Here is a 23508-nt window from a genome sequence, read left to right on the forward strand (position 1 = left end):
GTTGGTCACATGGGACATTTGACAGTCATTTCATAAGATCTTCTGTAAGTTTGTATTATATTGCACGAAATTATCTCTTTTGAGTGTCCAACAGTAATCTGACAGAACATTTGGGGTCAGTTTTTCCTGGCAGCTCCTTTCCATTTCAGAAAAATACTGATGAAAACACTCCCCATGTTTGTCGCTGACTACCCGAAGGTTTTGAGGAAAGAAAAAAAAATAGATGAGAATCCAAGAAGTTATTTTCAGAGATACATGCCACCCGATCACGTTATATTTCTGAATCAGCTGGCTGACAAGTTCTCTGTAATCTTCTGATCTGAGGTTCCTAGAAAGTAACAGTCTGTTGAATGTTGCTTACGTTCCCGGCATATCATTGGAACTGGAAAAGATATATGACGGGATCCTTTTAGCCAATTAGAGTAAGTATTAATTTATTCTCAGTAGAGCACAGCAGATTTCATGGGCTCAGTTCCAGTCCTCATCTATTTTGCAATCAAAAGAACACTCGCAAGCTCTTGTAATTCGTTTAGTAGCTAGCATTAACCTGCGTGTTTTCAACGTTAACTAACCACAAACGTAACAAAACTTGTTTGTGATTTACACAGTATTTCGAGGTATGTTTCACTTTACAAGATACTTTTATACTACATTTAAAATTAGGACAAAGAAAACACAGGTTATGAAACTTGTTTCATGATTGTAAGTTCCAGCTCAACTGAGAATAAATTAATACTATCTCTCTCAGTCTTATGAGGAATGAAATTAATTTTTATGAATTGTGACTTCATACGCAACAGTGGTCTAAAGTTTTAGGTTAATTGTTAGAGCAATGAAATGAAATATTTGACATATTTTCTTTCCATTCGCATGTTAAGGACAGTATGTACAAAAATAGATCTATTTTTCTAAAATTACAAAAAAAAAAAAAAATGGTGGGTGGTAGAAAAATTCTGACTTCATTTTTGGAATCAGCAGATGACATTACGTAACAAACAGCAGAAATTGTACATTTAACAAAATCATTGCTGACCAGTGCATTATCAAGGAAATAGGGCCAGAATTGTCTCAGCAGCAGAGTTATGTCGATGATCTTCAGTGTAAGTAATGGCGACTCTACTGAATCTGTGAATTTGTCATATAATTAATTTTTTAATACTGCTGACAATGGGGAAAGCAAAAGAACGTTTGTTTCATGCAGGAATCGTTATCAGTCTGCATAAGTGAAAATGTAAACGTTTCGGGATAAACATGGGATAGCTTCCTTAATTTCGAGAATTGTAAAGTTTGAGTGCACTGTTGTTCCAGTTATCAAGTTCAGAGAAACCACAATAAATTCGATGTTTAGAGCATTCATTCATAGTTTCCTGTCCAAGGACAGATCTTTCACTGCAAACCCATCATTCTGCAATCTTTCTTCTTTTCTGCTTTCCTCTTCTCCTCCCTAGTTCCTCGCTTCACACTTTTAGCATCACACCACAACCGTGATATACGTTCACAGCATAACCTTGTTCTATCAATTCCATTCCATCATACATCTCTCTACTCTGCTTCCTTCACAATACGCACAGCTCGTTCCTTGAATTCATTGTCATAGGAAATCAGGAGAAGTCTGAGTCTAAAATATTTTAAGTAGACTCTACTTACAAATGATTTTAATGAACAGAACTACACTCTTGCGGAAGTTTCTAAATAGTCTTAAATGACCTAGTTGTTATTTTTTTCTCTTCTCTCTTCTTTTTTTCTTTTTTTATTATTTTGATATATTACTTAATCATTTGTATTTCTATGCCATTCAGTAGACTTTGCTAATCAACATTTTATGTCTTGTAACCCACATGTATTCTCCTATTAGTATATTAACTGTATAATATATCTCAAGTGAAATAATCGTCGAATTTATCTCGAGCATTTTAGGCCTTATAAATTGTGTGTAAGTGTGTATATTCCCCTTATGTTATGTAACTGATTTTTATTATGTGTAATTTTCTACTTTATTCTATATATTATGTACCGATCTTGACTATTTGTATTTTTATATTATGTAACTGATCTTGACTATTGTAATTTTCTACTATATTTTATGTAATTTCTAAGGTATTTTCTTTTGTTTTGTTTTGTAATCTAATTTTGTATTCCATGTATATTATTGAAACCTGGTTGAGTGGAAGAGAAAGCCTCATGGCCTTAACTCTGCCAGGCAAAATAAACCTACTACTACTACTACTACTACTACTACTACTACTACTACATGATCCATATAACTTAATGTCGTCTATGATCTGATATCTTCTTGTGCCCCGAACTCTTCTCGCATTCACTATTCCTTCCAGTGCATCCTTCAATAGGAAATTTCTTCTCAGCCAGTAACCACTGTGTATTGTTAATATTGTATATACCACTGCCACCGGGTGCTTGCCCACTTGCAGTGTAAATAAATACATACATACAACCCAACAAATTCCTTTTTCTCCTCCTGTTAAATTTCAAAATCATTCTTTCTGCACCCACGCGTTCCAACACAGCTTCATTTCTTTTCATATCTGTCAATTTCACACGCTCCATTCTTCTCCGTATTCACATTTCAAATGCTTCTATTCGCTTTTCTTCTCTTCCTCTTAATGTCCTTATTTCTGTCCCATGTCGTACAATGCCACATTCCACACACAGCACTACACTAGTTTCTTCCTTGGTTCTTTTTCTGGAGGTCTGCAGAAGATTCTCCATTTTCTATTAAAAGCTGCTTTTGTCATTGCTATCCACCTTTCAGCTTCTAGCAGCAGCCCATGTTATTGCTTATAGCACACTTAAAGTATTTGAAGCTGTTCACTTGCACTGCTGCGTCATTTAGAATTAGCAGGTTTACCATTTTTATTATTCTTCCGAAAACCATGGTCTTCGTCTTATTTGCATTTATCTTCATCTTCATCCCATACTGCTCACAGCTGTCATTCAGCTCCAGTAGAATACCTGTTCTGCTAACAACGCCATATCATCAGCAAATCTTATTCACGTTATTCTTCTTCCTCCAGTTACCATTATGAAAACAGTTCTTCACTAAATCCTCCAAGTAGATGTTGAACGGGTAGGTGATAAAGGACATCCTTGTACTCCTCTCTCAATTTCACTTTCATGCGACTTTTTTCTCCTTAGGTTTGGAGGAATGAGATCAAAATAATTTTCATTATTTGCTTTACGATTAAATTCTTTGTCAGAAAAAGCACATTTTTATTGGGGGAAGTGTTTAGAACAAAGGGGCCGTATTCATAGACATTCTTAGCGCGGACTTCCGGTGGATCATCAGCGTACCAAATTTTTCGTATTCAAAAACCAGAATTAGCGATATGAATTCATATTAATCCTGAACAAGTAACCAGTCGATAGCCGGGGCTAGTTTGGCACGCTCGTAGCACGGGCTAGCGAAAAGTCTATGAATAGCACCCAAGAAGATTAAGAAAGAAAAGCTTCTATTACTGAATCTGCCGATAATATTAAGACAAATCAAGCCACTTATTTCGCAATAGAGGCGGCTGTGAGAGTGTTTTCCATCTTTGTCATTCATGCTGTCAACAACATTCTAAGTCGACAATATTTTCAATATTATTGCATAGTCTGTCAGAATTCTTCCTCAAATATTGTAATGACATTACAGATCGGCAAATTTTTAATTGTAGTAACTAATATCGATCTGTTTAATTTGAAAAATGCCGAAGCATTATTTAAAGAAACCAGTCTAAGCATATCATGCATGTTATCATCGGAAAAATTGACCATTAATAATTGCTTAATTAGTTCTTTCAATGGAAAATGGTTTACATATGCTTGTGAAACTGAAATTCAGTTGCGCAGGGAATTTACGAATCTTCGGATTCTGTTCAGGGTTTAAGTAACTGTTAAAGGTGCGGCAGTTCTCGTTATTTTACGTGTTTTTGAATAGTGCAGTATGTGAAAAATCAATTATTTCCAGCTGCAACTCTAAGGATAACATAACAGAAGGGTTCTAATTTGGATTGAATAATTGAATCACTTTCACTTAATGTCTCTGATTACGTTTTTTCTTAATATTCATAGATTGTTCATGTATTAACCGCATTATATCTTCTTTTTACTGAAGGCAGACTTCTGTATCTCCATGGTGAATGCTAAAGGTATAGTGTACAGTGTACAGTGTACATTGTACACCCCTTTCTCATACTAACCAGGCCGCTGAAGCTTAATATAGCAAGAAGATTGAGAAGAGAGTGAGATATTTGGTCCAGTGATTTTTCCCCTATAATTATTACTGGTTTATTTTCTTTTATAGAACCGAGGCCACTACAACATCATTCAAAAGGGCCAGACTGTTTCCGTAAGTAATTATTCAGTATTCATAGATCACAGTGTGTACTCCTTGCAGGCTGTCCATGATAGTTATATGACTGAATAATCACATGGAAAGCAATCTTTAAATAATATTTTGATAATAGATTACTTTTTAGAACAATGATATTGATATCAGTTTCCGATTATATACTTTATCTTAACAAAGTTTATTTTGCTCCATCCATACAAAAGTTGCTAAGAGCAATAGTCTCCCTTTTACACACCTTCCTTATAGTTCTTAATCATTCATTGGCACATTCTCTCTAGAAATTTGTTGCTTGAGCATGAGTTACTTGATTTTTTAGGTGAAGAGCAATGTGCTAGAAGAATTCATAAAATATCTCAGTTGTTCTCAAACATAAAAATAAAGGTTAGAAGAAAGAATTCTTCTTACGCCTAATATTCAAACACTCCATAGACAGTACGTCTAGTAAACACTTAAGTTTGTGTACGTTCTCCTGTTGCAAGTCTTGCCGAGTGAATAATAATTGGAGTTGCAGTCACCTCCACTGAAGGGCGATGACTTCAAGGAGCACAGCTACTCCTTGCAAAGTTGCAACACGTTACATTTCATATTCTCAAAATTATTGGACGTATCAAAAACGTATTGACATAAGTTGTTCGCATTGACTTCGTCTATTAATGTAATAGGTTTCCTTCCACGCTGTATAATGCAATGACTTTTTTAAATAAACTTTTCCCTCGTTTAGTGAACTGTCCGAAGACTGGTCTGAACCTCATAAGTGACACCGTGAAGTATCACTCATGAAGCAACTAAGACAGGAAGCAGTGGGCTAGTGTGGCCGGGTCCTTTTCTCCTCCATTGCATACATCGCTGACTAGCTACAAATAACACTAATCAGATTTCAGATGCAAACAAATTGTTCTTCCTCTGACAAATATCGTCAAATGAGATGTACTGCCTGATAATAGATTACAGTAGACCGTCGATAATCCGAAAGTCGTTGTCTGAACAGTCGAATATCCGACTCCGAACGCTCAAATTTTTTTTTAATGAAAAAGCTGTCTGCCTGTGACTTATAACTCCCAAAAATTCTCCTGGATGACTGCTGATATTTCAAGGTTTGGTACGGAAATAACCTTACATCAAATATTAAAACAGTCAGAATATAAAAAAGGGAAAGTTCTTTTAATCCTAGATAACGACCCACATATCCTTCATTTGAAATTCTTAAGGTTTATAAATTTCGTATTGTTCTAGGGTGTTGAGTTTTTGCTCTTTGGTTCAATGTGTAGTATTTCATATCAGTGTGTATGTTGCTGTAGCTATGGTTGGAGTTTGTGATGTGTTCTACGAAAGTTGAATTATTCTACAAAAAATTTAAAAAGAAAGTATTTAACACCGAATAATTTAAACACTTAACTTGAAGGACTGTGTTTATATGGTTTCTGATGTTTTGGATAGTTTTACAGAAGAAAATTAAAAAGTTGTGGATGAAAAAATTATGGCCTATACGTATAGAAGCAGGAAAAAATGAGGAATGGAAATGTGTGCAAAATTAAGATTTAACTGAAGCTACGACTCTTTCTAATGCCATACACAGCTTCAGAAATTGTGAGAAGGTCGATGCTAACGAATGGTTGAATCTTGACCAAAATGACTTCGGGTACCAAATTTTGAACGATGACGAAATTCTGACTGTTGTAACAGATAATGAAGCACCTGTAGATGAAGATGACGGCGTAACAGAAAACTAGGATGAAAGAAGCCGTAGAGGTCAATTCACGGTGAAGCAATCAGTGGTCTAGAGACTTTTAAATTTGGCTGAATAAAATGCCTGTGTATACGGTAACACAGCTTGTCTGTCTACAAATTAGAGACTTGACTGCAAAGAAACGAAACACAGTAAAAATTTAAAAAATGATCAAAGACTTTTTAAAATCTGTCTAATGTTGCTTGTAGTACAGTCAGTAGGTCTATTGAAATCTTTAAAGTTAATATAGCATGCAGTTAAATTATTTGTGGTGTTGTTATTGCTCTGTGTTCGAAAATCCGAACGAATCGATACTTCGAACAGGAATGAACATCAATTAGTTCGGATTATCGACACTACTGTATTTATCAGCCGAACCTCAATCAGAAGCATAAACATAATTGTTTATTGTTGTTTATTGTTAATAAAATAGCATTGACAGAAATACAATCTTAGTTCTTCCCTGAAGGAGTAAAAAAACTCGTGCTCAGGGAGATATCTAAACACAAAGATAATTTTTTGACACAAACTGAGTCAAGAAAAAAAATTACTAGATTCTTTTCTTTTCACAGGTCCACACCTCCAACAACATCCACTGGAGGTGTGAGCGGACTGTCCGCCTGTCCTAGGAACAGGCGGGGTAAGTAAACGTCTTCATGCGTAAATCGCAGTGACTTTCATTCCAAAGCTTTCTAGTCTATATAACTATTTATATCAATTAAGTGAAATTTAAGCAAGAAACACGTAAATTTATGTATTGAGGGTAAAGTTTATAAAACAAGTGTTAATTACATTTTAGGTTTCCGAGGCCCATTTCAATTTCCAAATGCCACCCATGTATTTTTGTTATTTAGTCAACTGTGTGAAGACAGATCTGAACCTCACAATTGAAACAAGAAGTCACCACTTATGAGAAATAAGATAGGAGATAATCTGGTAATTTAAGGTTTCCAATGATACAAAGTTCAGTTTTTAGTATTTCCACACTTAAACGATTTCTCTCATCATTTCGTAATCTGTTACGACTATTCATGATATTAATTGTACACTCTGCAACCACGTTTTGAACTTACTTACAAATGGATTTTGAGGAACCCGAAGGTTTATTGCCGCCCTCACATAAGCCAGCCATCGGTCCCTATCCTGTGCAAGATTAATCCAGTCTCTATCGTCATATCCTATCTTCCTCAAATCCATTTTAATATTATCCTCCCATCTACGTCCCGGCCACCCCAAAGGTCTTTTTCCCTCCGGTCTCCCAACTAATACTCTATATGCATTTCTGCATTTGCCCATACGTGCTACACGCCCTGCCCATCTCAAATGTCTGGATTTAATGTTCCTAATTATGTCAGGTGAAGAATACAATGCGTGCAGTTCTGCGTCGTGTAACTTTCTCCATTCTCCTGTAACTTCATCCCTCTTAGCCCCAAATATTTTCCTAAGAACCTTATTCTCAAACACTCTTAGTCTCAGTTCCTCTCTCAAAGTGAGAGTCCAAGTTTCACAACCATTCAGAACAACCGGTAATATAACTGTTTTATAAATTCTAACTTTCAGATTTTTTTGACAGGAGACTAGATGATAAAAGCTTCTCAACCGAATAATGAAACGCATTTCCCATATTTATTCTGCGTTTAATTTCCTCCCGAGTGTCATTTATATTTGTTACTGTTCCTCCAAGATATTTGAATTTTCCCAACTCTTCGAAGGGTAAATCTCCGATTTTTATATTTCCATTTCGTACAATATTCTGGTCACGAGACATAATCATATACCTTGTTTTTTTTCGGGATTTACTTTGAATCCAATCGCTTTTCTTGCTTCAAGTAAAATTTCTGTGTTTTCCCTAATCGTTTGTTGATTTTGTCATAACATATTCACGTCTTCCGCATAGACAAGAAGCTGATGTAACCCGTTCAATCCCAAAACCTGCCTGTTATCCTGAACTTTCCTAATGGCATATTCTAAAGCGAAGTTAAAAAGTAAAGGTGATAGTGGATCTCCCTGCTTTAGCCGGCAGTGAATTTGAAAAGCATCACATAGAAACTGGCCTATACGGACTCTACTGTACGTTTCACTGAGACACATTTTAATTAATCCAACTAGTGTCTTGGGATTACCAAAATCAATAAGAATGTCATATAATACTTCTCTCTTAACCCAGTCATGTGCCTTTTTTAAATCTATGAATAACTGATGTACTCTGCCCGTATATTCCTATTTTTTCTCCAATATCTGTCGAATACACTAAATCTGATCAATAGTCGATCTATTACGCCTAAAACCACACTGATTATCCCCAATAATTTCATATACGTACGGAGTTAATCTTCTCAAAAGAATATTGGACAAAATATTGTACGACGTCAACAAAAGTGATATTCCTCGAAAGTTACCACAGTTAGTCTTGTCCCCCTTCTTAAAAATATATACAATTATGGACTTCTTCCATTGTCCTTGTATAATTTCCTTTTCCGAAATAGGAAGCACAATTTTATAAATTTCGCTATATAATGCACTTCCACCCTCTTGTAATAAATGTGCTGGAATTTGATCGATACCTGGAGACTTGTACTTTTTCAGATTTTCTATCGGAATTTCGACTTCTGAGAGCATGGGTTCGAGTATAAACCACGTGTTGAACTACTATTTCTAATTGTGGAGATTTCTCTGAGGCACCTTTAGTCTGAAAATATTTATTTAATTTCCCAAAACTTTTCAAATACGCATCTTTCACAAAGGAAGAAACCACTTCATTTAATAGGCACAGGTCACCATACATTGTATCTTCATCAAGTTGTAGCTTTAATTTTCAACTAATACATAACATTTCTTCTACGTTTGGTGTGGAACCATCAAGTAAAACTGAAAAATACTTGAAAATTCCCTATCTTCACGTTACACGAAATAGAGAAATATCCCTTTCAGCCTATGTAATAAAAATTCCTATAACAAGTTTTCAAACTAATTTAATAAAATTACCTGCCGAAATTAGAGTCTTTAACAATGATAACAGCCAACGGCCTCATGATGAGACCCACCAACATGTTCGGCTGAGCTGGTAAAATACCGGCAGGCTACCAACCCTAAAAGTATGATGTACTTGAATGGTATTTTATTGTGGCAAAAGATGACTGGGATATTTCTAACCCATTGTTATGAGACACAATGCTACAGTTTAAACAGTCGAAGTTTCAAAACTGAAAACATTACATCACATTTTTCCTTCCAGAGACAAAAATGTAAATCTGTTAAATATTGTCAGTTTTAATTATGAGAGATATACATAAGGAGCTTTTGAAATGAGTGTATCTAGAAGGAAAAATAAGCGATCGGTGACTGGCTGTTATCGGTTTGTTGGGTTTTCGGTACCGTATCAGCGTATTCCGAATCTCACCGGTCCGGTGGCATCAATGACGTCACGTTGCAGCGAAATAACGAACAAAAAAATTGCTGGAAGGATCCTTGGCTGTCATGGCGACTGTACAGGTTGTTGTCTGTGCTACACTAGCAAAATTTTCGTACTCCCATCTCGTTCAAAGAAAAGATAGCATAAACAATTTATTTCTTCAACCGGTAGCAATAACGGGTCCGTTGATGTGTTCGCTCATAAGCCATTAACATATTGTTTTTACGTTGTGCTCATTATAAACAATACAGCAGAACACACCGCCATGACACAACAGTGCACGATGTTATTCTTCTGCTAATTCCCGCCCTATACAAGAACCAATCAGATTCACTGATGGCGGCTGATGGAGAATGCCACCACTTCTGCAAGTTGATGGCACCGGTGCGACACCGGTGGAGCATCAATGACGTCATCGGTGGAATTCGGAACACCGTGATGCCATCGGATTGCTCACCGGAATACGCGAGATAGAGAGAAAGCGGAATTTCCGAAAGCTCTACATGGGCTGTCGCACCACGGATTACAAATAATGTCTTAATTTATATACAGCTATTAATAGGGATATGATCGTCTACCTCTGCTTCGGTATGTGGACTTGAGGTCAGCAGCTGGCTGGTCGGTCATGGCCTTCATGGGCTATCATGCCTCAGATTAAAATTATAAATAGGGGTAGGAAAAAGTATTCCCATCCGCTTACTCTTATACCTAGTATGTCGAAACTACAACAATGACAGACAGTGATGCTGGCAGCAATAGATTTGATTCAAGGGATAAAACTCAGTTAATTAAATATACGAGGGGCATCCAGAAAGTAAGTTTCCCGATTTTTTTCCCCTTGAAAGTAAACGTAATTAGCCGTGTCAATTGCGCATGCGTAACAGATCTATGACGTATCAATCATATGCCAGCCGGACAGGTCCCGCCTGGTGCCAGTAGCGTGGCAGCAGTGGTTCGAAATGGAAGCTCTTATTCCTTCTCCCGCCGCATCGAGGTTCGGTCGGTGATAGTTCTTTAATGCACAAAGCATTGCCAGCTCTCATCGGCAGCTGTCAGGTCTATGGGCCGAACCCCCCTCTCTCTCTCTCCCTCTCCCTCTCTCTCCCCCTCTTCCCCTCTCTCCCCCTCTCCTCTCCCTCTCCCCTCTCCCCCTCTCTCTCCCTCTCCCCCTCTCGCCCTCTCTCTCTCTCCCTCTCTCCTTCTCCCCCCCCCTCTCTCTCTCTCTCTCAAGAAATTCCTGTACTCCGATAAGCGTTTTGGCAACGACGAAGAGCTGAAGACGTCTGTCACACGCTGGTTCCATTTACAGGCGGTAGAGTTCTACGACAGAGGGATACAAAAGTTGATCCCACGATACGACAAGTGTCTCAATTCTGATGGTGGCTATGTTGGAAAATAGCTGAAACATTGCTGTACCTGTTGCCAATAAATGTTTTCCTAAAGGTGTGTGTTCTTTAAAAAAAAATAGGGAAACTTACTTTCTGGATGCGCCTCGTATTTTGTTTTGTGTTGATTAGTTATATAAATTGGAGTTATATTTCTAAACTGGTGATGAATTAATAATCATTCTAAATTTATCTTTTATTTATTTACATTATGATGAGGTATTTTTTGTTTTTATACGTAGGAATATGCCTTTCTCAATTCCATCTTCAGCACGATTCAAATTGTGAACAATGTTTCTAATTAGTTTTGAATACCGAGTTCAGAACCAGATATTTCTAATGCTTCAACAGCAGTTGGAAAAATTCTAAAAGGCGATCAAACATAATTTATATTATATTAATGGCTGCATCCCTTGTAAATTACTGTTACTTACCTGGTTTTAACAAAATATGTCACTACTTTTCTTTACAGCACTACATCACCGAGGCCGGAACATCAGGCTGACGATAACGTAAGTTCATATTTACCGTTATTTATTTGTTTCCAGTGACACACCTAGAAATATGGTTTGGTGGGGGGACTAACCGTAATCAGTATTTGCTATAGCTGTGAAGCGCGGATGTGCTGAGAAGTACAGACGGCATCACTGAAAATGATTCAATGGTTGGGGCTATTAAACACATTTCAAGTAAAAGTTACAGATCTTCTAACATTATCAAAATCTTGAGCTTTTTGAATGAAGATGTGATAAAATTGTACAGGGACATCATTTTACTTTTACTAACATTTTTAATATTAACCTGGTTATACCTTTAGAGAACCGGAAACACCGTTCGCTACCTCCTTCCACGACTGGAGTTCGATGATACCGGCGTAAAACACAAACAAATCACTTTACTAGGTATAGGAGGGAAGAAAAGTAGTTCATCCATTTATGTAAACTAGGAAATATCGCGATTTTGAGTTCGATAATTTTCATTACGTTTTTGTTCAATCAAAATGCAGTACTGTATTAAGAATAAGTGTTTTTACTCACGAACTGAGCTATTCATGCGAACGTATTCATTATGCAGTGTATATTATACTGTCTACAGCACATTAGCGTACAATATAGAGAATGAAGTTAAATTGAAAAATTATCATAATATGGATATTTAAACGCATTTTTGAAAATGGTGGCCGATCATTTCGATACAGGCTTCAGTTCTTTTGTGCATAATATCGCACTATAGACTATTGCATCTAATTCCAATTGCCAGTTTCGTCCTTCGTACTAGTAACTCATGTTGAAATAATTCTGTACCTACTCTATAAAAGAGTACCTTACGTACTGTAAATTCCATCTTCACTTCTGCCCGACCCGCACAGATAAAATTACTCAGACATGCTATCTACTGTCCGTCCAAGTGGTTATGCCGCAGGGTCGTAGAAAGGGGGAACTCACGTGACAGTTAATTACTTAACGAGGCCCTTTTATTTAAGTTATTTTAAATAGTTGTATAATATTACGTAAACGTCCAATTCCTAACAGAAATTAATGTTTTCAGAAAAGAGCTAAGACAGCCCTGCTTTTACAGAGGGGCGTGCAGAAGCAGGTGGGGGAAATCGGGATGCGACGTAGGCAAACGGACAGTACTTGTGCGAAAATATGAGTCAATATTAAAAGTTATTTCGTCACTGGAAAACGCGAACATATTTCTGGAACGTACTATACTCAGTAACTCAGTGCTGTTTACTATAAGCAGCCTTGATTCTGTCTGGAGAACAGTTGAAACTTCATTAGTAGAAGGGGTGGGAGTGAAGTACATTCAAAAACTCAAGTACAATAAAAATTGAAGTAAAAATAAAATGATGTCCGTGCATTAACATACGTGTTTACTTAAAATTAAATGTTTTAAAGATCACAGACTTCTCACAACAACATATACATTCAAGTCAAGGCAAATAAAACCTTTCATTTTCTTTCTTGTTTTCCCCCCTTTTTTTGGGGGGGGGGGCTTGGGCCCATTTGGATCCTCTTCCCATGGGTGTGCCGTTGTTTGTTTCCAAACACTTTCATTTCATTCAATGTCATTGTGACTGTTCTGCAATTATGGCCTGTAGATAAACATGTTGTAATCAGAATACGTAGCTCTGCATTAGTCCACCTACATAACTCTCACTTTACTTGACAGACAACACAATGTTCGTCTTGCCAAAATTAACACGTTCCTTATTAAATGTTGTTACCTTATTTGTATACTCTGATCTGGTTGTCAGAAAATTATAGCTAAACGTTATGAAATCGTTACGTTTGATAAAGTTACCATCACATTCCCTTACAGTTTCATTCAGAACAGTATACCGTTCTTAACAACACTGTTCTTTCCTAAATTCAGAGGTAGCCTATGTATTTTGAGTTTAAAGTATGAACGTTACAATAATAGGTGTGTATGTATTTTGTCGTCTATTTTGTAAGTAATTGTAATTTATTTTATTCTTGTATTTGTTTCTTTCTTTTATTATCCAATTTAATAAACCCTATTTCACCCTGAGTTGTATTAGGGTTATAGTTGGCATCAAAATACATATTTTATAACCAATAAACAATAGTAAAGTGATAACATAAAATAGCGGTCACAGCTGAAATTCACATGAATGATGTAGAAGGATGCACATTAGTGAAATAATGGCTCCTGTTAAAGATTAATGAGATGTTTGAGGAATAATCAATGTAAAAGGTATACAAGAATGTCTAACCGTGTCAGAGTAAATCACGATCTTAAAAAGATAATCAATAGTAGATTAATAAAACAAAGTTTGACTTTCACTTTCAAATGAGTACTTAATTCATGAACAATGAAACAGTTAAGAGTAATAAAGAGAGATTACAAGCAATGATTTACGGTTACAGTTTACATACATGATTCAGGAATAAATTACAATAATTAAAATATAACACAAGTAATGACTTACAACTAACGAATACCGAATTTCTTGAAGGGCAATATATAATAGTAGGGGCAATACAAGAGATTTAGAAACAAATGTAAACAGTAAAGGAATAGTATAAAAATGACTTAAGATTACAAATTAAACTCATTCTTTTTAAAGCAATAGGTAACAACAAAGAGATACTAATAATAATACACTGACTGTAGTTACAGATTAAACACATTATTTTAAAAAACAAACACGCAAAGGATTAATAGCTATTTTCAGGCATCATTCAAAGGGACCATGATTTTAATTCACATCTTCTTGACGTTATTTCGTATATTATTTTGTGTTTCAATCTATTTCAATTTGTTGTTTTTCACTGTAACAACAAAATATGTTTCATAAAGCCTCAAGATATTTCTCTATACTTACTGTATCACGGTACTCTTTGTCAATGGCAACCTGTAATGGTTATAGGAAGAAATATATATATAAATAAAAATGAAATATTTATTAAACACATTATTTTAAAGCAATAAATAGCTATATTAAGAGATGACTTGAAATTTACGAATTAAATGCATTTACTAACAACAATTGGCAATAAGGAGGTATTACAAGAAATGGCTCAAAATCGGAAATTAAATACATAATTAAAAATAAATAAATAAATAAATAAAATAAAATAAAATAAAATAAAATCAATAATACAATAGTATGCGAAATTGAAGACTTATAGTTTCATAATAGTTGATTAGAACTAATACGATTTTCCCCCCAGAATAATTTAACATTTTACAGTTTCACGAATATTCTATTCAAGAAGGACATGAAAAATTATATGATTTAGAGTTGGTATGTATATTGGTTAACGATTTGGTAAATGTATAATTTAAAGTGTTAATTTGTTTATATGTCAGATTTCACCTATGCATTACGTTTATTTTCTTTGTTGTTACCGGTGTCCATTAGTTGATTTATATATTAGTTATGAAGATAAATGTACCAAAGTGTCCAATCAATTATAATCCTATTTCAAGCTAACTTACTTAGTTACTTACTTATGACTCTTAAGGAAAACGCGGCTTCATGGCCGTCCACACATAAGCCCGCCATCGGTCCCTATGCTGTGCAAGATTAATCCAGTCTTTACCATCATATCCCACTTCCCTCCAATCCATTTTAATATTATCCTTCAATCTACGTCTCGGCCTCTCCAAAGGTCTTTTTCCCTCCGGCCTCCCAACTAACACTTTACATGCATTTATGGATTTTCCCATACGTGTTACATGCCCTGCCCATCTAAAACGTCTAGATTTAATGTTCCTAATTATGTGAGGTGCAGAATACAATGTATGCAGTTCTGCAGATTCTCTTACAGTCTCATTCTCAATAGCATAGGCCTACTGATCTTAATAATTATTATTTTCCCAAGTTTATAAAGTGTTATGTTTTATTTAACGACGCTCGCAACTGCCGAGGTTATATCAGCGGCGCCGGCGTGCCGGAATTTTGTCCCACAGCAGTTCTTTTACGTGCCAGTAAATCTACTGACATGAGCCTGTCGCAGTTATACTCCCTTAAATGCCATTGACCTGGCATGGGATCGAACCCGCAAACTCGGGCATATAAGGCAGCGCTATACCAACTCAGCGAACCAGGCCGACCCCAAGTTGATACAGGGACATCAGTTTATTTTTACTAACATTTTTAATATTAACTTGCCTATACCTCTGGATCAACGCCGTTTCCTACCCCCATCCACGACTGGAGTTCGATGATACTGACGTAATATACAAACAAATCACTTTACTAGGTATAGGAGGGAAGAAAAGTAGTTCATCCATTTACGTAAACTAGGAAATATCGCAATTTTGAGTTTGATAATTTTCATTAGATTTTTGTTTAATCAAAATACAGTACATTGTTAACAATGAGTGTTTTTACTCACGAACTGAGCTGTCCATGTGGACGAATTCATTATGCAGTGTATATTATACTGTCTACAGCACATTAGCGTACAATATAGAGAATGAATCTAAATTGAAAAATAACCATAATATGGATATTTAAACATTTTTTTTTTAAATGGTGGCTTCAGTTCTAATGTTCATATTATCGCACTATAAACTATTGTACCTAATTCCAATTACCAGTTAAGTTATTTTAAACAGTTGTATAATATCACGTAGACGTTCAATTCCTGACAGAAATTAATGCTCTCAGAAAAGAGCTAAGACAGCCCAACCACTAGCTGGCGAATAAAAGTTTGTGGGGGGAAACCGGGATACGACGTAGGCAAATGGACGACAGTACCTTTGCGAAAATGATTCAATATTGAAAGCTCTTTCGTCACTGGAAAACGCGAACATATTTTTGGAACGTACTATTTACTATGACCGTAAGCCTACTTTGACTGTATATGCGGCCTCTGATCTGTGTGGAGTACGGTTGTACTTCATTAGTAGAAGGGGTGGGAGTGAAGTACATTCAAATGCTCAGGTACAATAAAAATTGAAGTAAAAATAAAATGATGTCCCTGTACATGATGCAGGGTTTATTTCAAAGTCGCATTCGAGTATTTCGCTACGGGGCTTCAAAAAATGTATACCGGTATGTACAAAATCTGAGAACCACAAACTTGATAAATCTTCAGAAACGAAGATGACAGTGGAAGAAATGAAATCAGAGTTGTGTATGATCTAATTACTCCTGGATTTTCTAAATGAGAATAAAATGTTAATACAGCTGGCAAAGTTGTAGAAAGTATTTAAGATTACCGAGACATGTTGAGGAATGGATTTCATTGTAGAGGCGGATTTTCAGGGGAGGCAAGGGAGGCCCTGCCTCCCCCAATATTTTACCAGAACACAATATGACAGTAATAATTTCAGCTGAATTAAGATCACAGACAAGTTACAGTAAATGTATATTAATTTTATTATGCACTACGACTAAGATGTAAGTTACGTAAAGTCGATCACATTCGGTTGTTGATGCCCACTGGCTATAATGTAGATAGTACAAATAATTCGTACTGAAAAATAACAGATAGCGCTGTAACCTGTATAGTCGACATCTAGCAGCCTGCAGTGTCTATGCGAGAGCGGGAGAGAGGAGTCGGCTAGATGACGCTACTCCCCAGTAACCATGACAACAGTAGTTCAACCAATAAGATAGCTGGTTAGAAGAGTGTTTAAACTTGACTAGAACGCGCGAAGGGAGCCGATTTGGAGACGTCCTACCCACTGCTGACAACTGTACTGCTTATAGTCACGGCTGGTTTCGCCTATATTGGGAAGCTCTCTCTCTTTCTCTCTTCTTGCTTTTAGAAAATTGAGTCACGTGTTGTTAGTTTTCTCTTCCTGCGTAAAAGTTTTCATTTATGTTGTTAGATTTTCTCTTGTTTGCGGGTGTTCTTGTTATTTTATCCTTTTGTGTTACGAGATGTATTTACTTATACAGTATTTCAAATATGTAGAGAGTTTAGAAACAAATGTAGATTTGTTTCTAGCTTCTTCTAGTAGCAGTGATTCAGTATGTTGTGATCTATTTGATTGGTTTGCGAAGAAAGAGGAACGTCCAGTTAATTTTCTGTAAAATTAGGCTATGTTATAGTAATGAGCATACCCGGATTCTTAGGTTCGAATCAATTTTGTTGCTATCTCGTTACTCTCGAAATATTGCTTTCCTTGTTCGTTTTATGTAGCGAAGGGTAACATTCTTAAATTCAATATGAGCTAAAAAGAACTAATTCGTAGGTTAGGACTTACAATGTCCTAAAGAGAGACAACTTTACCAAGCCGTTGTAATATATTAACAGTGTGTTGTTTATTTTTATTTTTTTTCCCCGTAAAACCACATAAATTCCTAAACATAAGATTTAAAATCCTAAAACATAAATTGGAAAACATAATTTTAATTTCTTGAAATCTATAAATTCTGCGCTTGGTAATGAAGTACGTCACAGGCCTTATATTTTTATATTCTCATAAGTAGACTTCGTTAAATTGTCACACGCAGCATGCAATCAGGTTACCGATGTACGGTAGTATAGAGGAGGTGAGCGACCGCCCGGTCTCGTAGTAGCAGCAGTTCATGTTAAGAGTTGTGACCGGTCCAAATAGATAGAGCAGCTACAGCTAATGTATACCTACTTGCTTTTACATTACTGTGGTTGTAATAGTCAAAGCTTAACATTTGTTCAGTGCAGACAAGAATTCAATCAAACATACTACAATGAGAGTGTTACTATTCCAAATAATTGCCCCTTGAATACACTTAACCCCGCAGCCAGTCTTGACCCGTTGGGGAACGTGGTTGGATGCTGTTCATTATTATGCAGAACATTGATGAAAAATAATGGAGGTAATTGATGCATTGGATAGCACAGACAGTTCCGCTGTTGCAGCTGTAAAATCATTGCCTTCTGAACAGCTATTGGAAGATATTCTGTTCATTTATTCTAATTTAAAATCGTGTCCAAAAGCATCATCCTGTTAGAATCGTCTAAACTACAACTCTCAGAAGCCCTTAATATAGTGGATAAAGTATCACAACCCGTTATCCAAAATAACAATTCATTAATTTCAGAAAAAATGAGATGTAAGTTGAGAAACATTATTGCTAAATATTCTGCCTATTCATAAATTCGTACTATAAATGGTGTACTATGAGGTCTCGACAATACACCTGAAGTTGGTGTACTAAAAAGTTGTGACTTTCCCTTCTTGAAATATGTACGTATTACATCGTGTGATGTTGAACATACATTTTCCCAACATGAAAACTGTTTAAGTGACCATCGGAGGAGGTTACTTTGCAGTCGCTCAAAATGTACGTAACTTTTCACTGCAGTGCACGTATTAAGGATGATGTGAGTATCTTACATTAAATTTTAAGAGTTAATATATCTCACTATAAAATAATTGTTTAGACATATCCTACTTCAATGATCATTCATTATATTTCTTGAATGCAGGATACAGGTTTTATTGTAACCTCAGTATACTGCTCAGTGCTTATATTAGAGGCATACTCCATCCGTTGCACGCCCCCTTCTCATACAGTCTATACCGCGTGCGCAGTAAACCTTGCGATTCTCTTGGCAATTCCACGAAGTCTAATCATCAGGGACGACACTTTGTCCCAGTTCGCCACGAGGTTCACTGGTACTGGTGTATGGAGTACCTGTGTTTACTAGTTGATAGGAGCAGTCCAGCGACAACACGCGACTGTTTGCTGGTACAGATCGGCGGAACAAAAACGCAACATTTCTACAGATTACTACTGCCGTATAGTATGTATGCGCGTAGCATAGACTATGCCTTGATTAGTTACATCTTTACAATATTACTTACACATATTTATAATAACGACGAGTTAGTCAAATTACACATACGTATTTGCAATCGAGGTACGTACATTGTTCTGATACAACTGTAATCCGTTACAGTATATAACAATGTGCATTTTTAAGTGTGAAAAAGTGAAATTCCTTCTGTTTTCACTAAAAATATGCTTGTACTGTGAGAAAGTTATCTCAACATCGCCACCATGGAGTGGATGGGCTACGCAAGTGAGGTGGATTATGTTGGGGTATATGGTTTTTAATTCATTTCCTGCTTTGATCATATATGCAATACTGTCTGTCACTAAACAGTAGATGTCTCAAAAAGATTAACAATAGTTGTACTGTTTACTTTTCTTAGTACTTCCGATGTCAACAAAAATTTATTTTCTGGTTCATTGGAGGACATCACTCCTACAACAACGCGAGCTACATATCGTCCCACAGCATCCGATGTCTCATCTATAGATAGAAATATTCTGTTACTACCTATAGCTGTTTGAATGCGGTTCACAGTTTTTTCGTAAATAGGTTGTACGCATTGATATTATACTAGACAGTTTTCTAGACGTGTAATTTTCCTTAAACCGTTGAAAATGTGGATTACTGAGCTGTGTATTGGAATACCATCACGTCACACAAATCATTATAAAACTCAAGAGTATGTAAACCGTGCAGATGAGAGAAATAACGGCACACATTCACTATGCTTTTTCGTTTCACAGTGCTTTTGCAAATCTTTACGACCTTTAGTTCTGTGTTGCACACTTTACAGCGCATGCTGTCGCCCTCCACACTAGAATACTCACTTCCAAACGCAGTTGCAATTACATTCAGTTTAGGGTTCTTGTCTGACTACATTGTATTATGTTTACACACAAAGTCACGATCACAATCACTTCGCCATTAAGTGACAACAGTTAAGGAACTGCAGGTAAGCCACTACAATGCAAAACAAGCAGGCAGTGGCAGAGAGCAGCATAGGTTCGAATCCTAAATAGATGAAACATACGTTCGTTCTCCGACGCAGCACACACGTGTTGCTCTTTATCACAGTACAGTACCTTCGAACCCATGGCCTCCGTGACGTCAATATAGGCAAGCAACAACCAACCTGGAACAAAGTGTCGTCCCTGCTAATCATCTTGGCCTCCTCAACCTTCAAGCCCCACTGTCCGCTACTGCTTCATTGTCGTTGCAGTTCACTTATAGTTTGCAATATTCCCGCAGACCCCTATGTTAATGTTGAGTTTCTTAAATAATTTGAAAGCAAACACGCGTGTAGAATCACGGCTTTAGCATAGTAATTAATCGTTCGGTTTTATCGATAATTTTCGGACGTCTTGTTCACTCCATGCTTATGTTTGTAATGCGTAACGTTTTGATTGTCTCGTGGCATAACCGTTTGAATACACGTCACTCCCGTACTTGTTGGATGATCTTTCACTTCTGCCAGCAGTCTGCTGGTTAACCTGGAACTTCATGGACTATTGCGCTACGATTACTATTAATGTTTTAATTTATATACAACTGTCTAACAGGGCAAGGAAAAAGTAATCGTATCCGGGCACTCAGCTACAAACTATGAAGCCACCGACGTGGCCCAGTCGGTTAAGGCGCCTTCCTGCCGGTCTGAAGTTGCGCTCGGGCGCAGGTTCGATCCTCGCTTGGGGCTGATTACCTCGTTGGGTTTTTCCGAGGTTTTCCCCAACCGTAAGGTGAATGTCAGTTAATCTATGGCGAGTCCTCGCCCTCATCTCGTTATCACCAATCTCATCGAAGTTAAATAACCTCGTAGTTGATACAGCGTCGTTAAATAACAAACTAAAAAAATATATAGTAGTGCTTACAGTTCCGGGATAGGTTGAACAGGGAGAAACAGTCTGATGCTACCGGTACACTTGGTCTAAGAGAAACAACTCGGGTTACGTGTTAAATAATTTTATTTTGTGTTGATTGGCTATACAAAATAAGGTTATATTTGTACACTAGTGATGAATTAATAATAATTGTAAATTTGCCAATTACTTCTTTACGTGATGAGATTTTTTCGTCTTTGTATGTATGGGTTTCTCAATTCCATCTTCAGCATGATTAAGGACCCTAATCCTCATCACCTGTTATATCATGCACGGTTTAGGCAGTTTACCTGTTTTGAGATCTCTCATGTGTCGTTATCCCAAGGGCTTCATGATTATGCATTATTCTTGGTTTACTGCGTTAATCCATTCTTAACAAGTGTCCATGTCATTCTCGTTCACTGATCCACAGATGACGACATAATAGTCAAAATGTTTGAGCAGTGTGTTCTGCATCAATTCGACATCATCTGGCAGAACCAAAATTTCGATCAAATATAATTTATTTTATGCTCGACCATGCCGAAATGTAGTAATTATACACCTGGTAGCAGTCCTTTAATGAATGTCATTAAAGTACACCTACTCATTAAAGTACAGGTGTTCAGCCAATGACAACTCAGCTTACAGGTGTTCAGCCAATGACAAGTCAACTTTGTACCGTTATAAAACCGCAAGTATCGATTATTCTCGGATATGCAATCGAAGAGAATTAGCGAAAAGTCACGGAGGCTGGAAATCCAATGCTGTCGCAGAAGGTTATGTTCTGTTACTATAATTATTAGCGTTAATTGCAAATAATATTCAAATAAATTCAATTTGTCATCTCGTTTTTCAATGTCGAATTCAATAATCAAGCTTATATCAAGATTAACGGGATTACATCAAGGTCAATGACATTATTGTTCCTCGGAAAAAAATCAATACTTTCGCGTCTGCGCACATCTCACAATTCACGACCTAGAACAAGGTCACTTCCGATCTTGTCAGATACAATAAAATGTATACATCTGAATAATTTCAAGTTAGAAATATGGTCGAGCATAAAAAGTCGTATGAAACTTGCCTATAAGGGTAATTAAGACGCTCGTATGAATATTATAAAACTCGCTTGCGCCCGTTTCATAAACAATCATACTTGCGTCTTAATTACTATCATTATAGGCTCGTTGCATAATGTAGTATTATATTCACTGTTGCATCCACGTAATTAGTGTTACTTCCCGTCTTTAAAAATCACTTAATGACTTGAATTTATTATAGACTGTCGTTTCTTTTACTTACAGACCCGGATTATGACAGAAAACCGCCGCCGCATAATTTAAGTAACGGTGAGTTTATATTTACCATTCTTTATTTGTTTTCATTGTTTCGACGTCAGCTGGCAAAAAACACAAATTTCGATCAAACATAATTTATATTATATTCGATGCTGCTCCACCAAATTAGTGTTACGTAATTTGAGTAGCTTAATATCAAAGACGGACATCTGTCTTCTCCATAGTTTTGATCTAGAGGCAATTTTTTAATTCACAGTGTTCTCTGTAATATTTAACACAATTTATTTTATAAATATAGTGTTAGAGTTTGCATATGGTTTCAAAATAACTGGCAACAGCATGAAAATTTGTATAAAAAACCACAGCTATCTAAATTTCGATTGAAGTCAGATGTCCGTCTTTGATATTAAGCTACTCATTTATTGAATTCCATTAATTCCACTTCTTTCCTTTACGATGCCCAACACACGCAGGCGAAGTCGCCGCTCTCCCCTTATTAAGTGATGGTGATTATTAGACAGCGGATGCGGGATGACTTATCGTTGAATGTAGGTGCACATTTACCATATGTTAAAATTTTTTCATTCAGACCATTGGCTGAACAGGTTTTAAAGTAAACAGACGACGTCAACATGCTACTGCATCTCTGTACAGTCAGAATGAAAAGAAAAATGACGTACTGTAGCTCATCCCTCGTCTTCATTGATGTAATTACTAGCGTTGCAGTAAACGACGATATAGTCTCGTAAGTTGTCGAAGCTGAAGCGTCTTCGCCTATCCTGCAGGATAACACAACTGCACACATTGCGTTGAAATGTTACTATGAACGGACCGGGGTCCCTTCGTTCTGTACGCTGCTCTACTCGCCAGGTACACAAAAGACGGACGACACGGCAAGTGCCATATACTCTGATACGAAAGAACTTCACTTTTCCTTAAGTTGTCCCGCATATACTGTCTAGTGATTATACATTTACCATTATTTATTTGTGTTAATTCGTACATTTGTAACTATGATTTGGGAAGGCTATTCTTAATCTTTGTTACAGATCAACATTAAAGTTGCATAACTAATACACGCGAAAAGAATTATGGATGCGTAGAGAATAGTAGATAGCGTCATTGAATATGATTGGCTGGTGGGAAAGTTTTGTGCTACTAGATACGCTCCAAATGAAAGTCACAGAACTTCGAATATTGCCCAAGATTGAGCTTTGTAGAACAA

At 36.5% G+C, this 23508-nt stretch overlaps 1 long non-coding RNA gene across 1 annotated transcript; it reads left to right on the plus strand.

The window, feature by feature from the left end:
• Positions 1 to 6648: 6648 nt before the first annotated feature.
• On the plus strand, positions 6649 to 22334 carry LOC138715703 (uncharacterized). Its single transcript, XR_011336557.1, has 3 exons — positions 6649 to 6717; positions 11347 to 11386; positions 22290 to 22334. It is a non-coding gene; the product is annotated as an uncharacterized lncRNA (long non-coding RNA).
• Positions 22335 to 23508: the final 1174 nt, after the last annotated feature.

This window comes from Periplaneta americana, chromosome 15, assembly GCF_040183065.1.
Source record: "Periplaneta americana isolate PAMFEO1 chromosome 15, P.americana_PAMFEO1_priV1, whole genome shotgun sequence".
Lineage (NCBI taxonomy): Eukaryota > Metazoa > Arthropoda > Insecta > Blattodea > Blattidae > Periplaneta > Periplaneta americana.